We start from the raw sequence: 14,111 nt of genomic DNA on the forward strand, positions 1-14,111 counted from the left end.
CATGTCCGTCTTGTCTGAAGTAAGAGAGATCTACCACCATATGGTTAAGCATGCATATGTTAGAGAAGAACATTGGGCCGCTAACTAAAGCCATGCTCCATGGTGGAAGTTTCAGTTTTGGACAACAATCCTCAAATCTCAAATGAGAAAATTATTAATTGTTGGTATATGCTTATGCATAAAAGAGGAGTCCATTATCTGTTGTCTATGTTGTCCCGGTATGGATGTCTAAGTTGAAGAATAATCAATAGCGAGAAATCCAATGCGAGCTTTCTCCTTAGACCTTTGTACAGGCGGCATAGAGGTACCCCTTTGTGACACTTGGTAAAAACAATGCATTGTGATGATCCGGTAGTCCAAGCTAATTAGGACAAGGTGCGGGCACTATTAGTACACTATGCATGAGGCCTGCAACTTATAAGATATAATTTACATGATGCATATGCTTTATTACTACCGTTGACAAAATTGTTTCATGTTTTCAAAATCAAAGCTCTAGCACAAATATAGCAATCGATGCTTTTCCTCTATGGAGGACCATTCTTTTACTTTCAATGTTGAGTCGGTTCACCTATTTCTCTCCACCTCAAGAAGCAAACACTTGTGTGAAGCGTGCATTGATTCCTACATACTTGCTTATTGCACTTATTATATTACTCTATGTTGACAATATCCATGAGATATACATGTTACAAGTTGAAAGCAACCGCTGAAACTTAATCTTCTTTTGTGTTGCTTCAATGCCTTTACTTTGAATTATTGCTTTATGAGTTAACTCTTATGCAAGACTTATTGATGCTTGTCTTGAAGTGCTATTCATGAAAAGTCTTTGCTATATGATTCACTTGTTTACTCATGTCATATACATTGTTTTGATCGCTGCATTCACTACATATGCTTTACAAATAGTATGATCAAGATTATGATGGCATGTCACTCCGAAATTATACGTGTTTATCGTTTTACCTGCTGGACGAAGCAGAACTAAGCTTGGGGATGCTGATACGTCTCAGACGTATCGATAATTTCTTATGTTCCATGCCACATTATTGATGTTATCTACATGTTTTATGCACACTTTATGTCATATTCGTGCATTTTACGGAACTAACCTATTAACAAGATGCCGAAGTGCCGATTCTTGTTTTCTGCTGTTTTTGGTTTCAGAAATCCTAGTAAGGAAATATTCTCGGAATTGGACGAAATCAAAGCCCAGGGGGCCTATTTTCTCACGAAGCTTCCAGAAGTCCGAAGGAGAGACGAAGAGGGGCCACGGAGGGCCACACCCTAGGACGGCGCGGCCCCCCTTGGCCGCGCGGCCCTGTGGTGTGGGGCCCCCGTGCCGCCTCTTGACCTGCCCTTCCGCCTATAAAAAGTCTCCGTGTGACGAAACCCCCGATCTGAGAGCCACGATACGGAAAACCTTCCGAGACGCCGCCAACCCCGATCCCATCTCGGGGGATCCGGAGATCGCCTCCGGCACCTGCCGGAGAGGGGAATCATCTCCCGGAGGACTCTACGCCGCCATGGTCGCCTCCGGTGTGATGTGTGAGTAGTCTACCCCTGGACTATGGGTCCATAGCAGTAGCTAGATGGTTGTCTTCTCCCCATTGTGCTATCATTGTCGGATCTTGTGAGCTGCCTAACATGATCAAGATCATCTATCTGTAATTCTATATGTTGCGTTTGTTGGGATCCGATGAATAGAGAATACTTGTTATGTTTATTATCAAAGTTATGATATGTGTTGTTTATGATCTTGCATTCTCTCAGTTACTAGTAGATACTACGGCCAAGTTTTTGCTATTAACTCCAAGAGGGAGTACTTATGCTCGATAGTGGGTTCATGCATTGACACAGGACGATGTGAGAAAGTTCTAAGGTTGTGTTGTCTTGTTGCCACTAGGGATAAAACATTAGTGCTATGTTCAAGGATGTAGTCACTAGTTACATTACGCACCATACTTAATGCAATTGTCTGTTGTTTGCAACTTAATACGGAGGGGTTCGGATGATAACACGAAGGTGGACTTTTTAGGCATAGATGCAGTTGGATGACGGTCTATGTACTTTGTCGTAATGCCCAATTAAATCTCACTATACTCATCATGATATGTATGTGCATGGTCATGCTCTCTTTATTTGTCAATTGCCCAACTGTAATTTGTTCACCCAACATGCTGTTCGTCTTATGGGAGAGACACCTCTAGTGAACTGTGGACCCCGGTCCAATTCTCTTTACTGAAATACAATCTACTGCAATACTTGTTCTACTGTTTTCTGCAAACAATCATCTTCCACACAATACGGTTAACTCTTTGTTACAGCAAGCCGGTGAGATTGACAACCTCACTGTTTCGTTGGGGCAAAGTACTTTGGTTGTGTTTTGCAGGTTCCACGTTGGCGCCGGAATCACTGGTGTTGCGCCGCACTACATCTCGCCGCCATCAACCTTCAACGTGCTTCTTGACTCCTACTGGTCCGATTAAACCTTGGTTTCTTACTGAGGGAAACTTGCCGCTGTGCGCATCACACCTTCCTCTTGGGGTTCCCAACGGACGTGCCAACCACACGCATCAGGCTCCCATGAAGGACGTTATCTCTACCCGCAAGGTAAATCATCCCTCTTCTCTTTTGTTTACACACGTACTTTAGTTTTATTATGGATGACACCCCCCAACCTTTGCTTACACAAGCCATGGCTAGCCGAATCCTCGGGTGCCTTCCAACATTCATATACCATGGAGGAGTGTCTATTTGCAAATTAAGTTGCTTATTGATAAATCAGGGCAAAACATGTGAAGAGAATTATTGATGAAATTTAATTAATTGGGGCTGGGAACCCTGTTACCAGCTCTTTTTGCAAAATTATTGGATAAGCGGATGTGCCACTAGTCCATTGATGAAAGTCTGTCAGGAGTAAATGACAAGGTTGAAAGATAAACACCACATACTTCCTCATGAGCTATAAAACATTGACACAAATTGAGAAGTATTTTGAAGGTTTAAAGGTAGCACATGAGAATTTACTTGGAATGGTTTGAAATGTCATGCATAGGTATTTATGGTGGACACTGATACGTCTCCGACGTATCGATAATTTCTTATGTTCCATGCCACATTATTGATGTTATCTACATGTTTTATGCACACTTTATGTCATATTCGTGCATTTTCTGGAACTAACCTATTAACAAGATGCCGAAGTGCCGATTCTTTGTTTCTGCTGTTTTTGGTTTCAGAAATCCTAGTAAGGAAATATTCTCGGAATTGGACGAAATCAAAGCCCAGGGGCCTATTTTTCCACGGAGCTTCCAGAAGACCGAAGAACACACGAAGTGGGGCCACGAGGTGGCGACACCACGTGGCGGCGCGGCCCAGGGGGGGCCCGCGCCGCCCTGTGGTGTGGGCCCCTCGTGCGGCCCCGACTCTGCCCTTCCGCCTACAAATAGCCTCCGTGATGAAAACCCCGATGCGAGAACCACGATACGGAAAACCTTCCGAGAGACGCCGCCGCCGATCCCATCTCGGGGGATCCAGGAGATCGCCTCCGGCACCCTGCCGGAGAGGGGAATCATCTCCCGGAGGACTCTACGCCGCCATGGTCGCCTCCGGTGTGATGTGTGAGTAGTCTACCCCTGGACTATGGGTCCATAGCAGTAGCTAGATGGTTGTCTTCTCCCCATTGTGCTATCATTGTCGGATCTTGTGAGCTGCCTAACATGATCAAGATCATCTATCTGTAATTCTATATGTTGCGTTTGTTGGGATCCGATGAATAGAGAATACTTGTTATGTTGATTATCAAAGTTATGCTTATGTGTTGTTTATGATCTTGCATGCTCTCCGTTACTAGTAGATGCTCTAGCCAAGTAGATGCTTGTAACTCCAAGAGGGAGTACTTATGCTCGATAGTGGGTTCATGCCTGCATTGACACAGGACGATGTGAGAAAGTTCTAAGGTTGTGTTGTGCTGTTGCCACTAGGGATAAAACATTGATGCTATGTCTAAGGATGTAGTTGTTGATTACATTACGCACCATACTTAATGCAATTGTACTGTTGCTTGCAACTTAATATTTGGAGGGGTTCGGATGATAACTTTGAAGGTGGACTTTTTAGGCATAGATGCAGTTGGAGGGCGGTCTATGTACTTTGTCGTAATGCCCAATTAAATCTCACTATACTCATCATGATATGTATGTGCATTGTCATGCTCTCTTTATTTGACAATTGCCCAACTGTAATTTGTTCACCCAACATGCTGTTCGTCTTATGGGAGAGACACCTCTAGTGAACTGTGGACCCCGGTCCAATTCTCTTTACTAAAAATACAATCTACGCAATACTTGTTCTCTTGTTTCTGCAAACAATCATCTTCCACACAATACGGTTAACTCTTTGTTACAGCAAGCCGGTGAGATTGACAACCTCCTTTGTTTCGTTGGGGCAAAGTACTTTGGTTGTGTTGTGCAGGTTCCACGTTGGCGCCGGAATCCCTGGTGTTGCGCCGCACTACATCTCGCCGCCATCAACCTTCAACGTGCTTCTTGGCTCCTCCTGGTTCGATAAACCTTGGTTTCTTTCTGAGGGAAAACTTGCTGCTGTGCGCATCATACCTTCCTCTTGGGGTTGCCCAACGAACGTGTGAAATACACGCCATCAAGCTCTTTTTCTGGCGCCGTTGCCGGGGAACTGAAGAAAAGCTACACCACAGAGAATTACCTCCCACGGCAACAGCTCTTTTTCTGGCGCCGTTGTCGGGGAGATCAAGACACGCTGCAAGGGGAGTCTCCACTTCTCAATCTCTTTACTTTGTTTTTGTCTTGCTTTATTTTATTTACTACTTTGTTTGCTGCACTAAATCAAAATACAAAAAAATTAGTTGCTAGTTTTACTTTATTTGTTATCTTGTTTGCTATATCAAAAACACAAAAAAAATTAGTTACTTGCATTTACTTTATCTAGTTTGCTTTATTTACTGTTGCTAAAATGGCCAACGCTGAAAATACTAAGTTGTGTGACTTCACAACCACAAATAATAATGATTTCTTATGCACACCTATTGCTCCACCTGCTACTACAGCAGAATTCTTTGAAATTAAACACTGCTTTCTTGAATCTTGTCATGAAAGATCAATTTTCTGGAATTAGTTACGATGATCTTGCTGCCCATCTTAATAATTTTGTTGAACTATGTGAAATGCAAAAATATAAAGATGTAGATGGTGATATTATTAAACTAAAATTGTTCCCTTTCTCATTAAGAGGAAGAGCTAAAGATTGGTTGCTATCTCTGCCTAAGAATAGTATTGATTCATGGACTAAATGCAAGGATGCTTTTATTGGTAGATATTATCCCCCTGCTAAAATTATATCTTTGAGGAGTAGCATAATGAATTTTAAACAATTAGATACTGAACATGTTGCTCAAGCTTGGGAAAGAATGAAATCTCTGGTTAAAAATTGCCCAACCCATGGACTGACTACTTGGATGATCATCCAAACCTTCTATGCAGGACTAAATTTTTCTTCACGGAATTTATTGGATTCAGCTGCTGGAGGTACCTTTATGTCCATCACTCTTGGTGAAGCAACAAAGCTTCTTGATAATATGATGATCAACTACTCTGAATGGCACACGGAGAGAGCTCCACAAGGTAAGAAGGTAAATTCTGTCGAAGAAACCTCTTCCTTGAGTGATAAGATTGATGCTATTATGTCTATGCTTGTGAATGATAGGACTAATATTGATCCTAATAATGTTCCATTAGCTTCATTGGTTGCACAAGAAGAACATGTTGATGTAAACTTCATTAAAAATAATAATTTCAACAACAATGCTTACCGGAACAATTCTAGTAACAACTATAGGCCATATCCTTATAATAATGGCAACGGCTATGGTAATTCTTATGGAAATTCTTACAACAATAATAGGAGTTCACCCCCTGGACTTGAAGCCATGCTTAAAGAATTTATTAGTACACAAACTGCTTTTAACAAATCTGTTGAAGAAAAGCTTGGGAAAATTGATATACTTGCTTCTAAAGTCGATAGTCTTGTTGCTGATGTTGATCTTTTGAAATCAAAAGTTTTCCTAATGAGAATCATCATAATAAAATTGTTACTACAGCAAATGCCATTCAAGTTAGAATTAATGAGAATATAAGATTAATGGCTGAGCTGCGTGCTAGGTGGGATAGAGAAGAAAATGAAAAACTAGCTAAAGAGAAGAATATAGCTAAAGTTTGGACTATTACCACCACTAGTAATGCTAATGCTACACATGTTGCTGCACCTTCTACTCATACTAATAAAAGAATTGGTGTTAGCGATGTTTCCACTTCGAATGCAAAGCGCGAAAAACTGCCTGAAAGCTGCTAAAGCTGCTGAGCTGCACGTGATAAAGCTGCTGAAATTTTTTCCAACATTGGGGATGATGATCCCATTGCTTTAGATTATAATGGTTTGAATTTTGATGATTGCCACATCTCTGAAGTTATAAAGTTCTTGCAAAAACTTGCTAAAAGTCCTAATGCTAGTGCTATAAATTTGGCTTTCACGCATCATATTACAAATGCCCTCATAAAAGCTAGAGAAGAGAAACTAGAGCGTGAAGCCTCTATTCCTAAAAAGCTAGAGGATGGTTGGGAGCCCATCATTAAGATGAAAGTTAAAGATTTTGATTGTAATGCTTTATGTGATCTTGGTGCAAGTATTTACATTATGCCTAAGAAAATTTATAATATGCTTGACTTGCCACATTTGAAAAATTGTTATTTGGATGTTAATCTTGCTGATCATTCTACAAAGAAACCTTTGGGTAAAGTTGATAATGTTCGCATTACCGTTAACAATAACCTGGTTCCCGTTGATTTTGTTGTCTTGGATATTGAATGCAATGCATCTTGTCCCATTATATTGGGAAGACCTTTTCTTCGAACTGTTGGTGCTACCATTGATATGAAGGAAGGTAATATAAAATATCAATTTCCTCTCAAGAAAGGTATGGAACACTTCCCTAGAAAGAGAATGAAGGTACCTTTTGATTCTATTATGAGAACAAATTATGATGTTGACACTTCATCTCTTGATAATACTTGATACACACTTTCTGCGCCTAGCTGAAAGGCGTTAAAGAAAAGCGCTTATGGGAGACAACCCATGTTTTTACCTACAGTACTTTGTTTTTATTTTGTGTCTTGGAAGTTGTTTACTACTGTAGCAACCTCTCCTTATCTTAGTTTTGTGTTTTGTTGTGCCAAGTTAAGCCGTTGATAGAAAAGTAAGTACTAGATTTGGATTACTGCACAGTTCCAGATTTCTTTGCTGTCACGAATCTGGGTCCACCTCCCTGTAGGTAAATCAGAAAATTAAGCCAATTTACGTGCATGATCCTCACATATGTATGCAACTTTCATTCAATTTGAGCATTTTCATTTGAGCAAGTCTGGTGCCATTTTAAAATTCGTCAATACGGACTGTTCTGTTTTGACAGATTCTGCCTTTTATTTCGCATTGCCTCTTTCGCTATGTTGGATGAATTTCTTTGATCCACTAATGTCCAGTAGCATTATGAAATGTCCAGAAGTGTTAAGAATGATTGTGTCACCTCTGAATATGTCAATTTATAATGTGCACTAACCCTCTAATGAGTTGTTTCGAGTTTGGTGTGGAGGAAGTTTTCAAGGATCAAGAGAGGAGTATGATGCAACATGATCAAGGAGAGTGAAAGCTCTAAGCTTGGGGATGCACCCGGTGGTTCACCCCTGCATATATCAAGAAGACTCAAGCGTCTAAGCTTGGGGATGCCCAAGGCATCCCCTTCTTCATCGACAACATTATCAGGTTCCTCCCCTGAAACTATATTTTTATTCCATCACATCTTATGTGCTTTTTCTTGGAGCTTCGGTTTGTTTTTGTTTTTTGTTTTGTTTGAATAAAATGGATCCTAGCATTCACTTTATGGGAGAGATACACGCTCCGCTGTAGCATATGGACAAGTATGTCCTTGGTTTCTACTCATAGTATTCATGGCGAAGTTTCTCCTTCGTTAAATTGTTATATGGTTGGAATTGGAAAATGATACATGTAGTAATTGCTATAAATGTCTTGGGTAATGTGATACTTGGCAATTGTTGTGCTCATGTTTAAGCTCTTGCATCATATGCTTTGCACCCATTAATGAAGAAATACATAGAGCATGCTAAAATTTGGTTTGCATATTTGGTTTCTCTAAGGTCTAGATAATTTCTAGTATTGAGTTTGAACAACAAGGAAGACGGTGTAGAGTCTTATAATGTTTTCAATATGTCTTTTATGTGAGTTTTGCTGCACCGGTTCATCCTTGTGTTTGTTTCAAATAAGCCTTGCTAGCCTAAACCTTGTATCGAGAGGGAATACTTCTCATGCATCCAAAATACTTGAGCCAACCACTATGCCATTTGTGTCCACCATACCTACCTATGCTACATGGTATTTTCCGCCATTCCAAAGTAAATTGCTTGAGTGCTACCTTTAAAATTCCATCATTCACCTTTGCAATATATAGCTCATGGGACAAATAGCTTAAAAACTATTGTGGTATTGAATATGTAATTATGCACTTTATCTCTTATTAAGTTGCTTGTTGTGCGATAACCATGTTTCTTGGGAACGCCATCAACTCATTGTTGAATTTCATGTGAGTTGCTATGCATGTTCGTCTTGTACGAAGTAAGGGCGATCTACTCTGAGTTGAATGGTTTGAGCATGCATATTGTGAGAGAAGAACATTGGGCCGCTAACCGAAGCCATGTTCCATGGTGGAAGTTTCAGTTTTGGACAAACATCCTCAAATCTCTAATGAGAAAAGAATTAATTGTTGTTGAATGCTTAAAGCATTAAAAGAGGAGTCCATTATCTGTTGTCTATGTTGTCCCGGTATGGATGTCTAAGTTGAGAATAATCAAAAGCGAGAAATCCAATGCGAGCTTTCTCCTTAGACCTTTGTACAGGCGGCATAGAGGTACCCCTTTGTGATACTTGGTTAAAGCATATGTATTGCGGTGATAATCCAGGTAGTCCAAGCTAATTAGGACAAGGTGCGGGCACTATTAGTACACTATGCATGAGGCTTGCAACTTATAAGATATAATTTACATGATGCATATGCTTTATTACTACCGTTGACAAAATTGTTTCATGTTTTCAAAATCAAAGCTCTAGCACAAATATAGCAATCGATGCTTTTCCTCTATGAGGACCATTCTTTTACTTTCAATGTTGAGTCAGTTCACCTATTTCTCTCCACCTCAAGAAGCAAACACTTGTGTGAACTGTGCATTGATTCCTACATACTTGCTTATTGCACTTATTATATTACTCTATGTTGACAATATCCATGAGATATACATGTTACAAGTTGAAAGCAACCGCTGAAACTTAATCTTCTTTTGTGTTGCTTCAATGCCTTTACTTTGAATTATTGCTTTATGAGTTAACTCTTATGCAAGACTTATTGATGCTTGTCTTGAAGTGCTATTCATGAAAAGTCTTTGCTATATGATTCACTTTCTTACTCATGTCATACACATTGTTTTGATCGCTGCATTCACTACATATGCTTTACAAATAGTATGATCAAGATTATGATGGCATGTCACTCCAGAAATTATCTGTGTTATCGTTTTACACCTGGGACGAGCAGAACTAAGCTTGGGGATGCTGATACGTCTCCGACGTATCGATAATTTCTTATGTTCCATGCCACATTATTGATGTTATCTACATGTTTTATGCACACTTTATGTCATATTCGTGCATTTTCTGGAACTAACCTATTAACAAGATGCCGAAGTGCCGATTCTTTGTTTCTGCTGTTTTGGTTTCAGAAATCCTAGTAAGGAAATATTCTCGGAATTGGACGAAATCAAAGCCCGGGGGCCTATTTTTCCACGGAGCTTCCGGAAGACCGAAGAACACACGAAGTGGGGCCACGAGGTGGCGACACCACGTGGCGGCGCGGCCCGGGGGCCGCGCCGCCCTATGGTGTGGCCCCCTCGTGCGGCCCCCGACTCTGCCCTTCCGCCTACAAATAGCCTCCGTGACGAAAACCCCAGCACGAGAACCACGATACGGAAAACCTTCCCGGAGACGCCGCCGCCGCCGATCCCATCTCGGGGGATCCAGGAGATCGCCTCCGGCACCCTGCCGGAGAGGGGAATCATCTCCCGGAGGACTCTACGCCGCCATGGTCGCCTCCGGTGTGATGTGTGAGTAGTCTACCCCTGGACTATGGGTCCATAGCGGTAGCTAGATGGTCGTCTTCTCCCCATTGTGCTATCATTGTCGGATCTTGTGAGCTGCCTAACATGATCAAGATCATCTATCTGTAATTCTATATGTTGCGTTTGTTGGGATCCGATGAATAGAGAATACTTGTTATGTTGATTATCAAAGTTATGCTTATGTGTTGTTTATGATCTTGCATGCTCTCCGTTACTAGTAGATGCTCTGGCCAAGTAGATGCTTGTAACTCCAAGAGGGAGTACTTATGCTCGAGAGTGGGTTCAGGGCTGCATTGACACAGGACGATGTGAGAAAGTTCTAAGGTTGTGTTGTCTGTTGCCACTAGGGATAAAACATTGATGCTATGTCTAAGGATGTAGTTGTTGATTACATTACGCACCATACTTAATGCAATTGTCTGTTGCTTGCAACTTAATACGGAGGGTTCGGATGATAACCTGAAGGTGGACTTTTTAGGCATAGATGCAGTTGGATGGCGGTCTATGTACTTTGTCGTAATGCCCAATTAAATCTCACTATACTCATCATGATATGTATGTGCATTGTCATGCTCTCTTTATTTGTCAATTGCCCAACTGTAATTTGTTCACCCAACATGCTGTTCGTCTTATGGGAGAGACACCTCTAGTGAACTGTGGACCCCGGTCCAATTCTCTTTACTGAAATACAATCTCTTTGCAATACTTGTTCTCTTGTTTTCTGCAAACAATCATCTTCCACACAATACGGTTAACTCTTTGTTACAGCAAGCCGGTGAGATTGACAACCTCACTGTTTCGTTGGGGCAAAGTACTTTGGTTGTGTTGTGCAGGTTCCACGTTGGCGCCGGAATCCCTGGTGTTGCGCCGCACTACATCTCGCCGCCATCAACCTTCAACGTGCTTCTTGGCTCCTCCTGGTTCGATAAACCTTGGTTTCTTTCTGAGGGAAAACTTGCTGCTGTGCGCATCATACCTTCCTCTTGGGGTTGCCCAACAAACGTGTGAAATACACGCCATCAGACACTTTGGAATAACTTGGTTTTCAGGGGTTTGGAAGCACGAGCAGCGTTCCCGCTCAGTACAAGTGAAGGCTAGCAATAGACCGGGAAGCGACAATCAAGAGAGCAATGACTGTCATAATCATGCTTGCGACAAAATAAATTAACGGAGGCATAAAAGTGATACAAAAACTCCGAGGCAAAGTAAATCATTGAGGGTTAATTGACTTTTGTTCAGTCATATGCATGCGTGAGCATGTGCCAAGTCAATTCAAGTGAATTATTCAGAGGAGGATACCACAGTGTCATACCTATTTATGAATAAAACAATGCAAGCAAATATTTATGACATGCTATTCATATTAATAAGTTGGAGCTAAACATGAGAGATCATGAACTACTAGACTTTCTTAAATGACATATACCTCACATGAACCAACTAAGCATGCTCACATGGATGAGTATATGTACAAAAATGAAAACAAATAGAGTTCATACCAGCCTCTCACCACAGTCGAGTTGTCGTAGATCGTCATTATTGTCTTTCACTTGTGTAGCTTGAATAATATGGAATGTTAACCAAAGCCACCGGAGACCGCTGAACTCCATAATGAACTTTACAAAACCAAATAAGAACAAAAAATATTTTTGGTGTTTTCGAATTGGAAACAAGAACAAAAGGAAACAAGCAAACAAAGCAAAATCTTTTTGGATTTTCTTATAGCAAACCAACGATAGCAAATAAAGCAAAATAAGAGCAATAAACCATAATAAACAAATGGTAAAGAGAAACAACAGAAATATTTTTGGTCTTTTTGTGTTTTAGGAAAGAAACAAAGCAGAAACAAGAAAATAAAAACTAAAAGAGTCACATAAACACAAAGTAGCAGAAATTCGTCAAACTTGACAGCAGTACAGTAATCAATTTTTAAGAAAATCTTCCGCTGCTCAACTCGAAAAGTGCTCAAGTAATGAAAGTTAGATAATAACCTGGGGAACAGGCACAAAAATTGGATTCACAAAATAATGTTCTGGCTGTTTTTGGGAATTTGTTTGGTATCAGTCCAGAATCTGTTTTCAAACAGCACCTCCCCAAATATCATCTCCCTCTTATTAAAAACCACCTTAAGAAGCTAAACAAGTATGTACAAGTATCCGACAATTGTAATATGCAATGAATGAGTGATGCCGGCATACCTCCCCCCAAGCTTAGGCTTTTGGCCTAAGTGGAGATCAACCCCAGCGAGGGTCAGGGTTCCACGCCGGTGGATCATACATGGTGTGGTCATAATAAGGTCCCTGTGCAGAAGAAAAGGGTGAAGGCTCCACATGCCCAAAATGTTGATGCGAAGAGCTCGCTGCATCGGATGACAAGTCGAGGGGTTCCTCGGCCTCCTCCGTGCCGTCCCCTGCATGATGGCCATCTCCCTCTGTGTATGCATCTAGTTCGTCTTCTCCGACCGACCAATTTCTCCTGTAATCAAGGTTAAACAAAACAGGTGCAGGCAATCCTACTAGCTTTTCAGTTTTTTAAGTTGTTCTCCAATTTTTCTTGTAAAAGGTTCTCTTATAAGATAGGTTACTCAAATTAGACCAAGCAGAAACAAAGTCATGTTTTATCATGGAAACAACGTCAAGTTTCTCTATGGAGAGCTGAACACCAAGAGGATGAGGTCCTAAACCATGCATAGCTAACAAACGAGAGGCGATGAGACCTCCACAAATTCCTCCTTTATCATGGTTAGTAGGAAGTCTAAAGGCTATCAAAGCACCCAAATTATAAGTTCTATCACATTGCAATGCAGCAGCTAGGAAAGCCAAATCCTGGATAGATAACTTATTTGCATTCTTTGTAGCAAGAACGCACTTGGTGATGAAGTAAGCAAAATAGCGAATAGCTGGGAGTTGAATACTAGGAATTTTACCACTCTCATCTGAGAAGCTTATCCCTTGACAGATCATCTTGTATAGACTCAAGAGCTCCTGCGGCAGTCCCCTAACCTTCTCGCATGATCCCCATTGTGGCACTCTAATTGCTGCATAAAAATCATCAAAGGGCAAGTTGACAGTTTTATTATAAATTTTGTATCGAACCATGGGGTTAGGTTGGGACCAATTGAATTCAAAATCCTGCACCACTGACATGGTTAGTTTTGCGTATTGGTAAGGTTCACCAACAACAAAACTTTCCAACCCTGCATTGGAAATCAGATTTTGAACATCTCGCAAGATTCCTGCGCTCCTCATAAAATCGGTGCATGGGTAATAGGAGGGGTATACAACCTCTTCGCGGTGAACTCTCATAACTTGTTGCACCTCCAATTATTGTTGGTTGAGTTGGTGCCTATTCCACTCCATTTTCTGAAAGTTTTCAACAATCATTATAAAATTTTATTTGGAGACATATAATTGAGGGAAACTACTATAGGAACTTGGTAGAGTACTAAACATGCATCAAAATTAACTTTTTACAACTTAGAACAAGCATGCAAGCTCACTTAACATGTTACCTACAACAGCATAATACTCAAGATATACTCAACCAAACAAAATTCTATTTGGATAATCGGAGGAGTCACATACCGGAGAGCAAATGTGCCAAATTTCAGACAGAAATCTGGGCTGAGCAAAGAGATCGAGAAATCCTGAGCTCTTGAGCAAAAACGGGAGTGAGAGAAAGTTGGTACGAGTTTTTTCGGGAGAGAGAGTAGAATGGGAGGAAGAGATGACTTAGTGGGGCAAGGAGGGGCCCACACCACAGGGTGGCGCGCCCCCCTCCTTGGCCGCGCCGACTCATGGGGGGCAGCCCTGGGGTGCCCCACTGGTCAGCCCCAGGTGC

The sequence above is a fragment of the Lolium perenne genome, chromosome 4 (assembly GCF_019359855.2).
Source record: "Lolium perenne isolate Kyuss_39 chromosome 4, Kyuss_2.0, whole genome shotgun sequence".
In the NCBI taxonomy this organism is placed as follows: domain Eukaryota; kingdom Viridiplantae; phylum Streptophyta; class Magnoliopsida; order Poales; family Poaceae; genus Lolium; species Lolium perenne.